Source organism: Bos javanicus, chromosome 12, assembly GCF_032452875.1.
Source record: "Bos javanicus breed banteng chromosome 12, ARS-OSU_banteng_1.0, whole genome shotgun sequence".
NCBI lineage: Eukaryota > Metazoa > Chordata > Mammalia > Artiodactyla > Bovidae > Bos > Bos javanicus.
The window spans coordinates 58,632,042-58,645,348 of NC_083879.1; the positions used below are offsets into that span (position 1 = coordinate 58,632,042).

Here is a 13,307-nt window from a genome sequence, read left to right on the forward strand (position 1 = left end):
TGTAGCCCACCAGATTCCTCTGTCCATGGGATTTCCCAAGCAGGAATACTGGAGTGGGTTTCCATTTTCTTCTAAAGGGGATCTTCCTGACTTAGGGATGGAACCCACAACTCCTGCATTGGCAGGTGGGTTGTTTACCACTGAGCCATCAGGAAAGCCCATATATAGCATACATTTTAATATTTAAACAGTATTGGAATTTCAAATACTGTTATACTAATTTTTTGTTGGATAATATTTATATAGTCTTTTAATTTCCATTTTGCAGCCAAATGGTTTTAAACATCATTTTATAGTTTCAATTAAAATATTCTTTTTTTTAATCTTCTATTCAGTTGAATAAACTTGTTTATTATTCTCAAAACATGGCTACCTAAAATGAAAAGATTATTTTATTTTGTTATTAGCATTATTTTTGCTTTCTTTCATGTTTGGTCATTTCTTTTCCAGCTTACTTTATCTTAGAAATTCTCATTTAATACACAATGAACTTGAACTTCAGAAATGGATATGATATTCCTCATATGCTCACAACCTTTATAGTCCAATCTCAAGAAAATTCCACATCATTTAGAGCTGGTTCTGTTGTTAAAAGAATCTCAGAGAGAGTGTGATATGAATTCTCTAGGTAATATGATGTCAAGAATACTGATTTTTATACATCAAGAATACTTCTTTTTGAAGTTGCACACATTCTATAATGTGTAACTCTAGCAAAGTAAAGCTCAAAATTCTCCAAGCTAGGCTTCAACAGTACATGAATCATGAACTTCCATATGTTCAAGCTGGATTTAGAAAAAGCAGAAGAACCAGAGTTCAAACTGCCAACATCTGTTGGATCATTGAAAAAGCTAAAGAGTTCCAGGAAAACATCTGCTTTACTGACTACACCAAAGCCTTTGTGTGGATCATAACAAACTGTGGAAAATTCTTCAAGAGATGGGAATACCAGACCACCTGACCTGCCACCTGAGAAATCTGTATGCAGGTCAAGAAGCAACAGTTAGAACCAGACATGGAACAAGAGACTGGTTCCAAATTCAGAAATGAGTATGTCAAAGCTGTAAACTGTCACTCTGCTTATTTAACTTATATGCAAAATGCCTCATGAGAAATGCCAGGCTGGATGAAGCACAAGCTAGAATCAAGATTGTCGGGAGATATATCAATAACATCAGATACACAGATGACACCACCCTTATGGCAGAAAGCGAAGAAGAACTTGATGAAAGTGACAGGAGAGTGAAAAAGTTGGCTTAAAACTCAGCATTCAGAAAATGAAGATCATGGCATTTGGTCCCACCACTTCATGACAAGCAGATGAGGTAACAATGGAAACAGTGAGAGATTTTATTTTGAGGAGCTCCAAAATCACTGCAGATGGTGACTGCAGCCTTGAAATTAAAAGTCACTTGCTCCTTGGAAGAAACACTATGACCAACCTAGACAGCATATTGAAAAGCAGAGGTATTACTTTGCCAACAAAGGTCCATCTAGGCAAAGCTCTGGTTTTTCCAGTAGTCATGTATGGATGTGAGAGTTAGACCATAAAGAAGGCTGAATGCTGAGAAATTGATGCTTTTGAACTGTGGAACTGTGGTATTGGAAAAGACTCTTGAGAGTCTCTTGGACTGCAAGGAGATCAATCCAGTTGATCCTAAAGGAAATCAGTCCTGAATATGCATTGGAAGGACTGATTCTGAAGCTGAAGCTCCAATACTTTGGCCGCCTGATGTGAAGAACTGACTGTTGGAAAAGACCCTGATGCTGGAGAAGATTGAAGGCAGGAGGCAAAGGGGACAGCAGAGGATGAGATGGTTGAATGGCATCAACGACTTGATGGACATGAGTTTGAGCAAACTCCTGGAGTTGGTGATGGGTAGGGAAGCCTGGCGTGCTGCAGCATATGGGGTTGCAAAGAGTCAGACATGACTGAGTGACTGAACTGCCTGACATTCTATAATTATGTGCAAAATGTTTATTATATGTAATATTTGAGTAGTGTCATTGCATCTTTTGAGATGCAGGACAACATGGGTGATCAGATAATTGCTCACAAGAGGAAAAGGTTTGGCATGGAAGCTGGGTAGACAACAGTCACAACTATAGGCACATTCCTGACCAGAGCTATTGAGGAAGCACCTATCAATTCATCTTTTAGTATTTGCATAAATGTCATTACATTTCTGCTTTAGCATAAAGCACATACAAACATTACTATTGTACTTTACAAATTATCAGCATCCTGTCCACTAACTCAGTTAATTGCCACCAGGTATCAATGTTTGGCTAACTTTAAAATGCTTATTACATTCAGAATTATTTACTATTTAAGGCAATACCTAAGAGTAAGTGATTTTTTTCCCATAACTAGACATATAAATATTTGAAATAATAGATCTTGATCAAGTCATTTAACATTTTCCACCATTGTATTGAAGTTGGAAAGTGGGTGTTCATGACTTGGAAGCAAAACTGATACTTCTTTCAATTTGTTTTTTAAAATACATAACCTTGTAATATAAAATATTGTCATTCTTAAAGATTTAGTATGCTCATTGAATAATCTAATGGTTTGTATAGACTATATAAGCATAATACAAAATCAGTTGGTTTTTCATTCAATATTCATTTCAGTTAGTTAAAGCTTTGTGTATGGCGGCAGGGCTCAGTTATGTCTGACTTTGCAGTCCCATGGACTGTAGACCGCCAGGCTTCTCTGTCCATGGAATTTTCCAGGCAAGAATATTGGAGCAGGTTTCCATTTCCTACTCCAGGGGATCTTCCTGAACCATGTATCAAACCCACATCAGCAAGAGGATTCTTTACCACTAGGTCACCTGCGAAGCTCAATTAAAGCTTTACTTGGTTCCTAGTTGTTTAAAAAGTTAGTTACATAGTTTGTGCATGCACTTCTTATGAACCATTAGTTATTGGGAGAAAATATTTAAAACTAAAACTTTGATATAGATATTCATGTGTAGCAAACACCATTGAAAAGGAACCAACTACTGCTTCCTGGAAAATGATGTATAAATTTCACACAAAAAATGTTATCATATAAAAACATGTTATATGATTCCATTTAGATAAAGCTCCCCCCCAAAATGAGGGGCTTCCTAGGTGGTACAAGTGGTAAAGAATCCGCCTGCCAATGCAGGAGACACAGGTGTGATCCTGGGTCGGGAAGATCCCCTGGAGGAGGAAATGGTAACCCACTCCAGTATTCTTGGCTTGAAAATTTCATGGACAGACAGGCATGGTAGGCTATAGTCCATGAGATCACAAAGAGTTAGACATGACTGAACATGCATGCCCTCAAAAACAAATGAAAGTAATATATGGTACTGGAAGTTATGCTAATGGCTGATGCCTGGAATGCAGCATCAAAGTGCTTTTAGAGACTTGGTGTTCTGTTTCCTGAAGAACGTGGTAGTTATACAGGTGTAAGACATCAATGTCATGCATTTGTGCATGTTAAAGTTAATTAAATTATTGGAATCAGAGTGCTTGTTTTAAAAAATCTTACCCAAAATGAGGTATAATGAATTTTTGAACTTCTTTCTAAAAGATATAAAAATACATTGTCTTCTTACATTAAACACTTGATCAAAATAAAACATGGATTTTACCACATGGGATATATTAGACATAATAGAAACATAAGTGCTTCCTCCAATTACTATTATTAAAATGATATTTATGCTTTTTTAGCGCCATCTGCTCGCGGCGCCGCCTCCTGCTCCTCCCGCCGCCGCCCTGAGTCACTGCCTGCGCAGCTCCGGCCGCTCAGCTCCCCGCGCTCGCCACCGATATTTGGCATTTGTACAACATGGCAGACATTGACAACTTGCCTAGGGTAGTTAAAAGACGAGTGAATGCTCTCAAAAACCTTCAAGTTAAATGTGCACAGATAGAAGCCAAATTCTATGAGGAAGTTCATGATCTTGAAAGAAAGTATGCTGTTCTTTATCAGCCTCTGTTTGATAAGCAATTTGAGATCATTAATGCCATTTATGAACCTACAGAAGAAGAGTGTGAATGGAAACCAGATGAGGAAGATGAAATTTCGGAGGAGCTAAAAGAAAAGACCAAGATTGAAGATGAGAAAAAGGATGAAGAAAAAGAAGATCCCAAGGGAATTCCTGAGTTTTGGTTGACCGTTTTTAAGAATGTTGACTTGCTCAGTGATATGGTTCAGGAACGTGATGAGCCTATTCTGAAGCACTTGAAAGATATTAAAGTGAAGTTCTCAGATGCTGGTCAGCTATGAGTTTTGTCTTAGAATTTCACTTTGAACCCAATGAATATTTCACAAATGAAGTGTTGACAAAGACATATAGGATGAGGTCAGAACCAGATGATTCTGATCCCTTTTCTTTTGATGGACCAGAAATTATGGGTTGTACAGGGTGCCAGATAGATTGGAAAAAAGGCAAGAATGTCACTAAAGAAGCAGCAGAAACACAAGGGATGTGGGACAGTTCGTACTGTGACCAAAACAGTTTCTAATGACTCTTTCTTTAATTTTTTTGCCCCTCCTGAAGTTCCTGAGAGTGGAGATCTGGATGATGATTCTGAAGCTATCCTCGCTGCAGACTTTGAAATTGGTCACTTTTTACGTGAGCGTATAATCCCAAGATCAGTGTTATACTTTACTGGAGAAGCTATTGAAGACAACGATGATGATTATGATGAAGAAGGTGAAGAAACGGATGAGGAAGGGGAAGAAGAAGGAGATGAGGAAAATGATCCAGATTATGACCCAAAGAAGGATCAAAACCCAGCAGAGTGCAAGCAGCAGTGAAGCAGGATGTATGAGGCCTGAGGATAACCTGCATTGATCTACCTTCTGCTTCCATGGAAAGGATGAATTTACATCATTTGACAAGCCTATTTCAAGTTTTTTGTTGTTTGTTTGTTTGCTCATTTTTGTTTTTGCATCCTAAAAATAAAAATGTCATATAATTTAAAAAATGATATTTATGAAGTATTAAGAAATTTTGTTCAAAATTTTAAGATAAAGGGATATTAAACATTTATTAGCATTACATAATAAAACAAAAATACACTAAACTGTTAAGTTACTACATTAAGATTTTTTTTCATACCCTATGCTTCTTTGTATCTTTAAATTTTCTGAAATTAACATTAGTTATAACCTAAAACCATGTCATAAAAATGTTCAATTCCATTTACCTATTGATTCTAAAACTAGATTTTATTCTGTGTAAAATAATCTGCTGCTGCTGCTGCTAAGTCGCTTCAGTTGTGTCCGACTCTGTGGGACCCCATAGACGGCAGCCCATCAGGCTCCCCTGTCCCTGGGATTCTCCAGGCAAGAACACTGGAGTGGGTTGCCATTTCCTTCTCCAATGCATGAAAGGGAAAAGTGAAAATGAAGTCACTCAGTTGTGTCTGACTCTTAGCGACCCCATGGACTGCAGCCTACCAGGCTCCTCCATCCATGGGATTTTCCAGGCAAGAGCACTGGAGTGGGGTGCCATTGCCTTCTCCGGTAAAATAATCTAACAGGAAAAATATATATATTTTTACTACTGTATTTATAATAAGGGAATTTGTATGACTGAAGAATATATGATATGCATCTAAAATATACAATTATTCTCTTCAGCAAGTGAGGCTGGGAAAGTTGGACAGGCACATGTAAATCAATGAAGTTAGAACATATCTTTACACCATGTACAAAAAAAAAAAATTCAAAATGGCTTAAAGAGTTAAACATAAGACATGACCATAAAACTCCCAGAAGAGATCATAGGCAAACCATTCTCTGACAAAAACATATCAATGTTTTCTTAGGACAGTGTCCCAAAGCAACAGAAAGAAGAACAAAAATAAACAAATGATACCTAATCAAAATTACAACCTTTTACACAGCAAAGGAAACCATAAACAAAATGAAAAGACAACCCACAGAGTGGCAGAATATATTTGCAAACAATGCAACTCACAGGGCTTAATTTCCAAAATATATAAATAGCTCATATAACTCAACAACAAAAAGCAACCCAATCAAAAAATGGGCAGAAGATCTAAATGGTCTTATCTCCAAATAAAACATACAGATGGCCAATAGGCACATGAAAAGATGTTCAACATCACTAATTACTAAAGAAATGCAAATCAAAATTGCAATGAAGTGCCACCTCACACTAATCAGAATGACTATCATTAAAAAGTATACAAATAACATTCTGGAAAGGATATGGAGAAAAGGAACTCTCTCCTACACTGTTGGTGGGAATGTAAGTTGCTACAGCCACTATGGAAAAGAGTATGGAGGTTCCTCAGAAAACTAGAGTTACTATATGAGCTAGAAATCACACTCATAGGCACAGATCTGGACAAAACTATAATTCAAAAAGATACTTGCATCTCAATATTTATAGAATCACTATTCACAGTAGCCAAGATATGGAAACAACTTAAATGTACATTGACAGATAAATGGATAAAGAAGATGTGGTGTGTATATATATACACAATGGGATACTACTCAGCTATAAATTCGATTATCATACTAAGTGAAGTAAATCAGAAAGAAAAATATAATATGACATCACTTATATGTGGAATCTAAAATATGACACAAGTAAACTTATGTATAAAACAAAAAGCCTCACAGAAAACAGACTTGTGGTTTCCAAGCTGGAGCAGGGCTGTGAGAAAGGTTGGAATAATAGATCGGGGTTAGTAGATGCAAACTATTGCATATAGAATGGATGGACAACAAGGTCTTATTGTATAGCACAGAGAACTATATTCAATATTCTGAGATAAACCACAATGGAAAAGAATGTAAAAAAGAATATAGAATATATATAAATGTATACATATAAAACTGAAAATCTGCTGTACATCAGAAGTTGACAGAACATTGCAAATCAGCTACACTTCAATTAAAAAGCAAAATATACCATTATGGTGATTATCATGTTATTTTTAAAAAGATTTATAATAGTATAATAACAGTATCATAAGCTGAAATGATCTCAGAGATTGTAATTCTTTCAACATACTTTTTTAGTACTATGTACCCTGAAATAGTCTTATTAAATGAATATTTTAAATGTGCAGTATTTAAAAATTAAGAACCATTCATCAAATCTCAATTAGCTCTCAGATGCTGATGGTCTACAATAGCTGATGTCAAAATAATGTATTCATTATTTCATAACAAAGGCCTATAATCAAAGCTTTGTTTGCAGGGTAAGTGTGTGGAGGAAAAGTAAAGACATTCCAAAGTCTCAAGCTGGAAAAAAGTAAGGATTAAAGGGTCCTGTGTATCTTAATGCAGTTGCTCCAAGCCACTTGTAGTTATATTTTTTGGTAGGTAATAGATTCCTGAATTTTATCTCTATCATAAAGAAGTGGAGCCTGAGAAAGTTACTTCTTGTGCTTAACTGGCTAACGGTGCCCTTCAACTGGGTTTCTCTTGACTCCCTAATAGACTTGAGATCAATCCTAATTGTTTCCCATCTCCTCTTTGGTATAAGTAGAGTCAGGCAGTTGCCAGTTGGGCAGCTTTGGTCTGGAATCTTGGTATCCTAGCTGCTCTTTCTGCATCACTCACCATATGGGAAATATTTTTAATAAGTAAAATCTCACACTTGAATAAAGTGAAGGAAGGAGAAAACTCAATACCTACATGTTTGTAACAGCTCACAGAAAAGTCGGGGTGGTCCAGAGAAGCAGCATGTATTAGTTATGCAAATATATATTTTTTTCTATTGAATGATGAAATTGTCTGGGTTGGCTATTTGCTTAGATGACAGAGCACAGAGGCCACAGATGAACACATGTAATCTTCATCCTCTTGCCTTTCAAATCTTTTTGAATCGAGTTTGGTTTTGGCAATAGCATTTGAGAAACACTAATCTTAAAACAGTGAATCTCAACTCTGATTTCATTTTTTAAAATAAAGAAGCAAAGACATACCTCAGAGCAATGAAATAACTGTCTAAGGTTAAAGCCAGGAGGTTGTTATGAATGTTAAAACCTAAGAAGCTGTGCTAGGGCAGTGGTTTTCAATGTGTGACCAATGGAGTAGCAGCATACTTGTCACTTAGGAACTTGTAGGAAATATTAAAACAAAAAACAAACCAAAAATATGGGGTCCACTTATTCCATCAGAAACCCTGGAGGTGGTACCCAGTAACTTGTGTGACAGCAAGCTCTGGAGCTAAGTCTGATCTGTGGCAAAGTTTGAGAAGAACTACATGTGTAGACTAGAATGTAAAGGAGTGACTCAATGTAGTTGATGTGTATACTGGATTTAAATTTACTGCAGCAATAAATAACAGTGACTAGGAAATTAAGTTCATTGCAAAAATTTTGCCTAGGAAAATTACCTAGATATAAACATAACTAACTAGGAAGAGGTCCTTATCACATATTCTTCCTTATAGGATACTCCTCAATTTATGAAGGTAAACAACACTGCTATAAGTAGGCGAGTATAGAAAAAAAGAGAAACTACATTAAATTATTTTACACTTATGCAATGTTTTCCTGTTAAGTTTTTCTACAATGACTGTTTTAGTTTTATCCTCAAGTTCACCAATAAGGTGATACAGAAATTTCATATACACTTTTTATGGACAAGTAAGGATGATGAGGCTTATTGTAAAATTACTTGTTTAAAATCCCCTGGCTAATAATAAACAGAACCCAAACCTTTGACTTTGGATTCTATATTCTAACCTACGTATATTAGGAAAAAGATGGGAAAAAATGCAGTCTTTGACAGCGTAACTATTCATGAAGTTTATCCTGTGCTTGTATTTGTGGGTGCCCTTAGATTTACCAATCCCACCCCCATGACAGAAAAGGAAACTGAGCTTGTACATGTTCTGAGTTATAATTAAAACAATCAAGTCCAAGGTCTCTAAAAAGATTCTGAATAGATTGCAGATTGCTAAAATGCAGAATATAATCAAGCAAATCCAAAGTGGATTTAAAGACAAAAACTTCTCCTGCCTTAATTATATGTACTAGTTTAATAGAGAGCCTGTAATAAAGAGGGATCATTTTGTTTTTTTAGCAGAAACTCATCATCTTGCCATTTGTCATAACAAATATTTATCTTAAAATCTGCATGTGAACGACCTTATAACTTTTCTCTCTGTTAACTATTTGCATCTGAACTTCCCTTCAACAATGGAAAAGGTTATTCAAAGGTCTTTGACTTCTCTCATCTTCATTTAGGTCTGTGCATGAGAGCAAATGATAGAGCCTACTGCTTCAATTACTACCACGCCACACCCATCAAAAATAAATTCAGTTTGTTCTCTGTATCTGTGTCTCCATTGCTGCCCTGCAAATAGGTTCATCAGTTCCATCTTTCTAGATTCCACATATATGCATTAATATGTATTTGTTTTTCACTTTCTGACTTACTTCACTCTGTGAGGGGATATATGTATACCCAGGGCTGATCCATGTTGATGTATGGCAGAAACCAACACAATATTATAATTATCCTTTAATTAAAAATAAATAAATAAAGGAAAATGACATTGAAACATGTATAATATCATATAAGAAACGAATCGCCAGTCCAGGTTCGATGCAGGATACCGGATGCTTGGGGCTGGTGCACTGGGATGACCCAGAGGGATGGTATGGGGAGGGAGATGGGAGAGGGGTTCAGGATTGGGAACACATGTACACCCGTGGCGGATTCATGTTGATGTATGAAAAAACCAATACAATATTGTAAAGTAATTAGCCTCTAATTAAAATAAATAAATTAAAATAAATAAATAAAGGAAAAATCCACTTTGTTTCAACTGTATAGGAATAGAAATGTGTGAGCCTGGTTATAAAATAAACTGAAGCATAGATCATACATTACTCATTGTTCTATCATATCATCTTGCATATACTGTTTGATTTTTTTATATTGGTTTCAGTGCCCACATCGATGTATACAGCATTCTAATGACAGAAAAGTTCAATAGAACTGGGTATCTATTATATACCACACATTGTGCTAGTTCCTGGGAAGTTAGGGGTGAATAACAAACATATTGCTCTACTTTGGAAAGATGATGAACAAATAATTTTGAATGCAATAAATGTTATGAATGTGGAAAGATAAAGAACTGTAGATATAACCTAGATAAGAAGACATAGTAAGTCTTCCGAGAGCAAGATGCATGGCAGCTAAGCCCTAAAAATGGTTTTGTTAAATAAGGAAATTTGGTTGTTATGGAGGAGCATTTTCATTCAAAGACAGAAGTGTGTTCAAAAGCACATACAGAACATGGCTCAACTCAGAGCAGAAAGAAGAAAAGTAGGGATGAGAGTATGGGGGGGTGGGGGTGCGGAGAGTGTGTTAGGAAACAGAAAGAAATGGGGAGGTTTTGTAGGATAGGGATAAAAACAAGAAATATCAAAGCTTGAGAAGGAAGATAATTAGCCTTGGGGGAAGAGGGAAATGAAGAGACAAAGATGGGAGCGTTAGGTCTAAGAAAATCTGGAAACTATGACAATGTGATGCATGTAGCCTGATGGCTACCTACTATGTGAGGAAGGAAGAACTGTCTGTGTGTTTCCCTTTTTACATTACATATTAGTAATATAAAGTAATCTGTAAATGCATCTTGGAACTTTATACTTGAGCTAGGAGGAACACCTTTGTATTTTTTCCATTTGCTTCTACTTTTTTCTCTCCTTTCAGCCTACATATTAATACGATGTTGCTCTTTTTCTACTCTTTGTAAGGCTAGGACTAGTCTTGATGGGCAGTTGTTTTCAATTGGCTATTTTTTCTACTTGTGAATGTTTTGTTATACAAATCATAATTTTGATAGAATTGAAAATGACTTTCTTGAAGTCAGTTTATACTATATATTTTGGAATTATTTCCATTGTATTTGGAAATCTCTTTTGATCTGAATGACACAAATAAGATATTAAAGGGATACATGGGACATTCTCACTAAATGCCACCTGTACAGCTAAGAACTGCCATGTTGTCTGGCATTAATTTATAGGGCTTGAAGAATTGATGCTTTTGAACTGTGGTGTTGGAGAAGACTCTTGAGAGTCCCTTGGACTGCAAGGAGTTCCAACCAGTCCATTCTGAAGGAGATCAGCCCTGGGATTTCTTTGGAGGGAATGATGCTGAAACTGAAACTCCAGTACTTTGGCCACCTCAGGTAAAGAGTTGACTCATTGGAAAAGACTGTGATGCTGGGAGGGATTGGGGGCAGGAGGAGAAGAGGACGACAGAGGATGGGATGGCTGGATGGCATCACTAACTCAATGGACGTGAGTGTGAGTGAACTCCGGGAGTTGGTGATGGACAGGGAGGCCTGGCGTGCTGCAATTCATGGGGTCGCAAAGAGTCAGACACGACTGAGCGACTGAACTGAACTGAACTGAAGCCAAAGAAACTCAAGCCTTAATTCTAGCCATATAAACCTAGGCAAGTTACTTAAAATTCTAAAGACTCAGTGACTATCTAAAAAATAAAGAAGACAATAATTGCTTTAAAATAACATATACAAGGTATATATCTTATAATGTTCAATAAATGTTAAATATTTCTATACAAGGTATTTTGAAAGAGGATTTTGTCATTGTTGTTCTTTGTTCAATACTGTTTGTTGAGAAAATACTACATTTAGGTTGGACTGTGAAGAAGGCTGAGCGCCGAAGAATTGATGCTTTTGAACTGTGGTGTTGGAAAAGACTCGAGAGTCCCTTGGACTGCAAGGAGTTCCAACCAGTCCATTCTGAAGGAGATCAGCCCTGGGATTTCTTTGGAAGGAATGATGCTAAAGCTGAAACTCCAGTACTTTGGCCACCTCATGCGAAGAGTTGACTCATTGGAAAAGACTCTGATGCTGGGAGGGATTGGGGGCAGGAGGAGAAGGGGACGACAGAGGATGACATGGCTGGATGGCATCACTGACTCAATGGACGTGAGTCTGGGTGAACTCCGGGAGTTGGTGATGGACAGGGAGGCCTGGCGTGCTGCGATTCATGGGGTGGCAAAGAGTCGGACACGACTGAGTGACTGATCTGATCTGATCTGATCAAATCATTAATGATGTTAATTGCTATTATTACTATTAATTAATAAAGAAGGATTGCCAGATTTAAGGTCAGAATTCGTGGCAAACTGGGCTTCCCTGGTAGCTCAGTTGGTAAGGATTCTACCTGCAATGCAGGAGACCCAAGTTCTATCCCTGGGTGGGGAAAATCCCCTGGAGAAGGAAATGGCAACCCACTCCAGTATTCTTGCCTGGAAAATCCCATGGACAGAGTAGCCTGGCAGGCTACAGTTCATGGGGTTGCAAAGAATCGGGCACGACTTATCAACTAAACCCCTAGCACAACGGTAAACATCTGGGTTATTCTGTAGACACTGTCACCTATGATTGAATTTAATGACTTGCAGTGTATGTACATTATATTCAGATCAGATCAGATCAGATCAGTCGCTCAGTCGTGTCCAACTCTTTGCGACCCCATGAATCGCAGCACGCCAGGCCTCCCTGTTCATCACCAACTCCCAGAGTTCACTCAGACTCACGTCCATCGAGTCAGTGATGCCATCCAGCCATGTCATCCTGTGTCGTCCCCTTCTCCTCCTGCCCCCAATCCCTCCCAGCATCAGAGTCTTTTCCAATGAGTCAGCTCTTTGCATGAGGTGGCCAATGTTAGGTCCACAATTTGTGCTTGTTATGCTATCTTCTCTAAATCTGGAACCATTTATCACTGTGAGCCATGGAGAAGTAACAAAAACCTCTATGGGTTTGAGGCCCTATTCCAAGCTCACTCATCTAATGCTTACTGGAAATGAGTTTTACACCAATGCCTGTTTGGTGCCCCACAGTCCATCTCTTTACATTTCACAGCACCATAAATCAAACAAAGAGTTCCCACAATGCATTTCAATTCAACAGAAGGTTCAACTACAAGAACTTCCTACCAGGAACTTGAGAGGTACCCTTCCGGGAAAAATGAGATGCTAAATTACTTTGCCAACAGTCAAATAATATAGTGTCTGTTGTCCAAATCCTCAAGGTCCTTGTGATTAATTTCTAGCCCATCAGTAAAAAAAAAAAAAAAAAATTTATTTACATGACTAAATCCGATCTCCTTTTTTCCCTGGGAAATTATATATAATAAACATCTATAAATAAAAAAGTAGTGTGCTATGGTTATTTCACCACTGCCTTCTGTGGGAATTGGACTCAGATGTCTAGGTTTTGGGGAGCATATTTCATAGGATACTCAAGAATATTGAAATGTTAATTTACAACATC

General features: G+C 37.3%; 1 pseudogene; it reads left to right on the forward strand.

Annotated features, from left to right (window-relative positions):
• Positions 1–3,719: 3,719 nt before the first annotated feature.
• LOC133258513 (nucleosome assembly protein 1-like 1) lies at positions 3,720–4,968 on the forward strand (annotated as a pseudogene).
• The last annotated feature ends 8,339 nt before the right edge of the window (positions 4,969–13,307 follow it).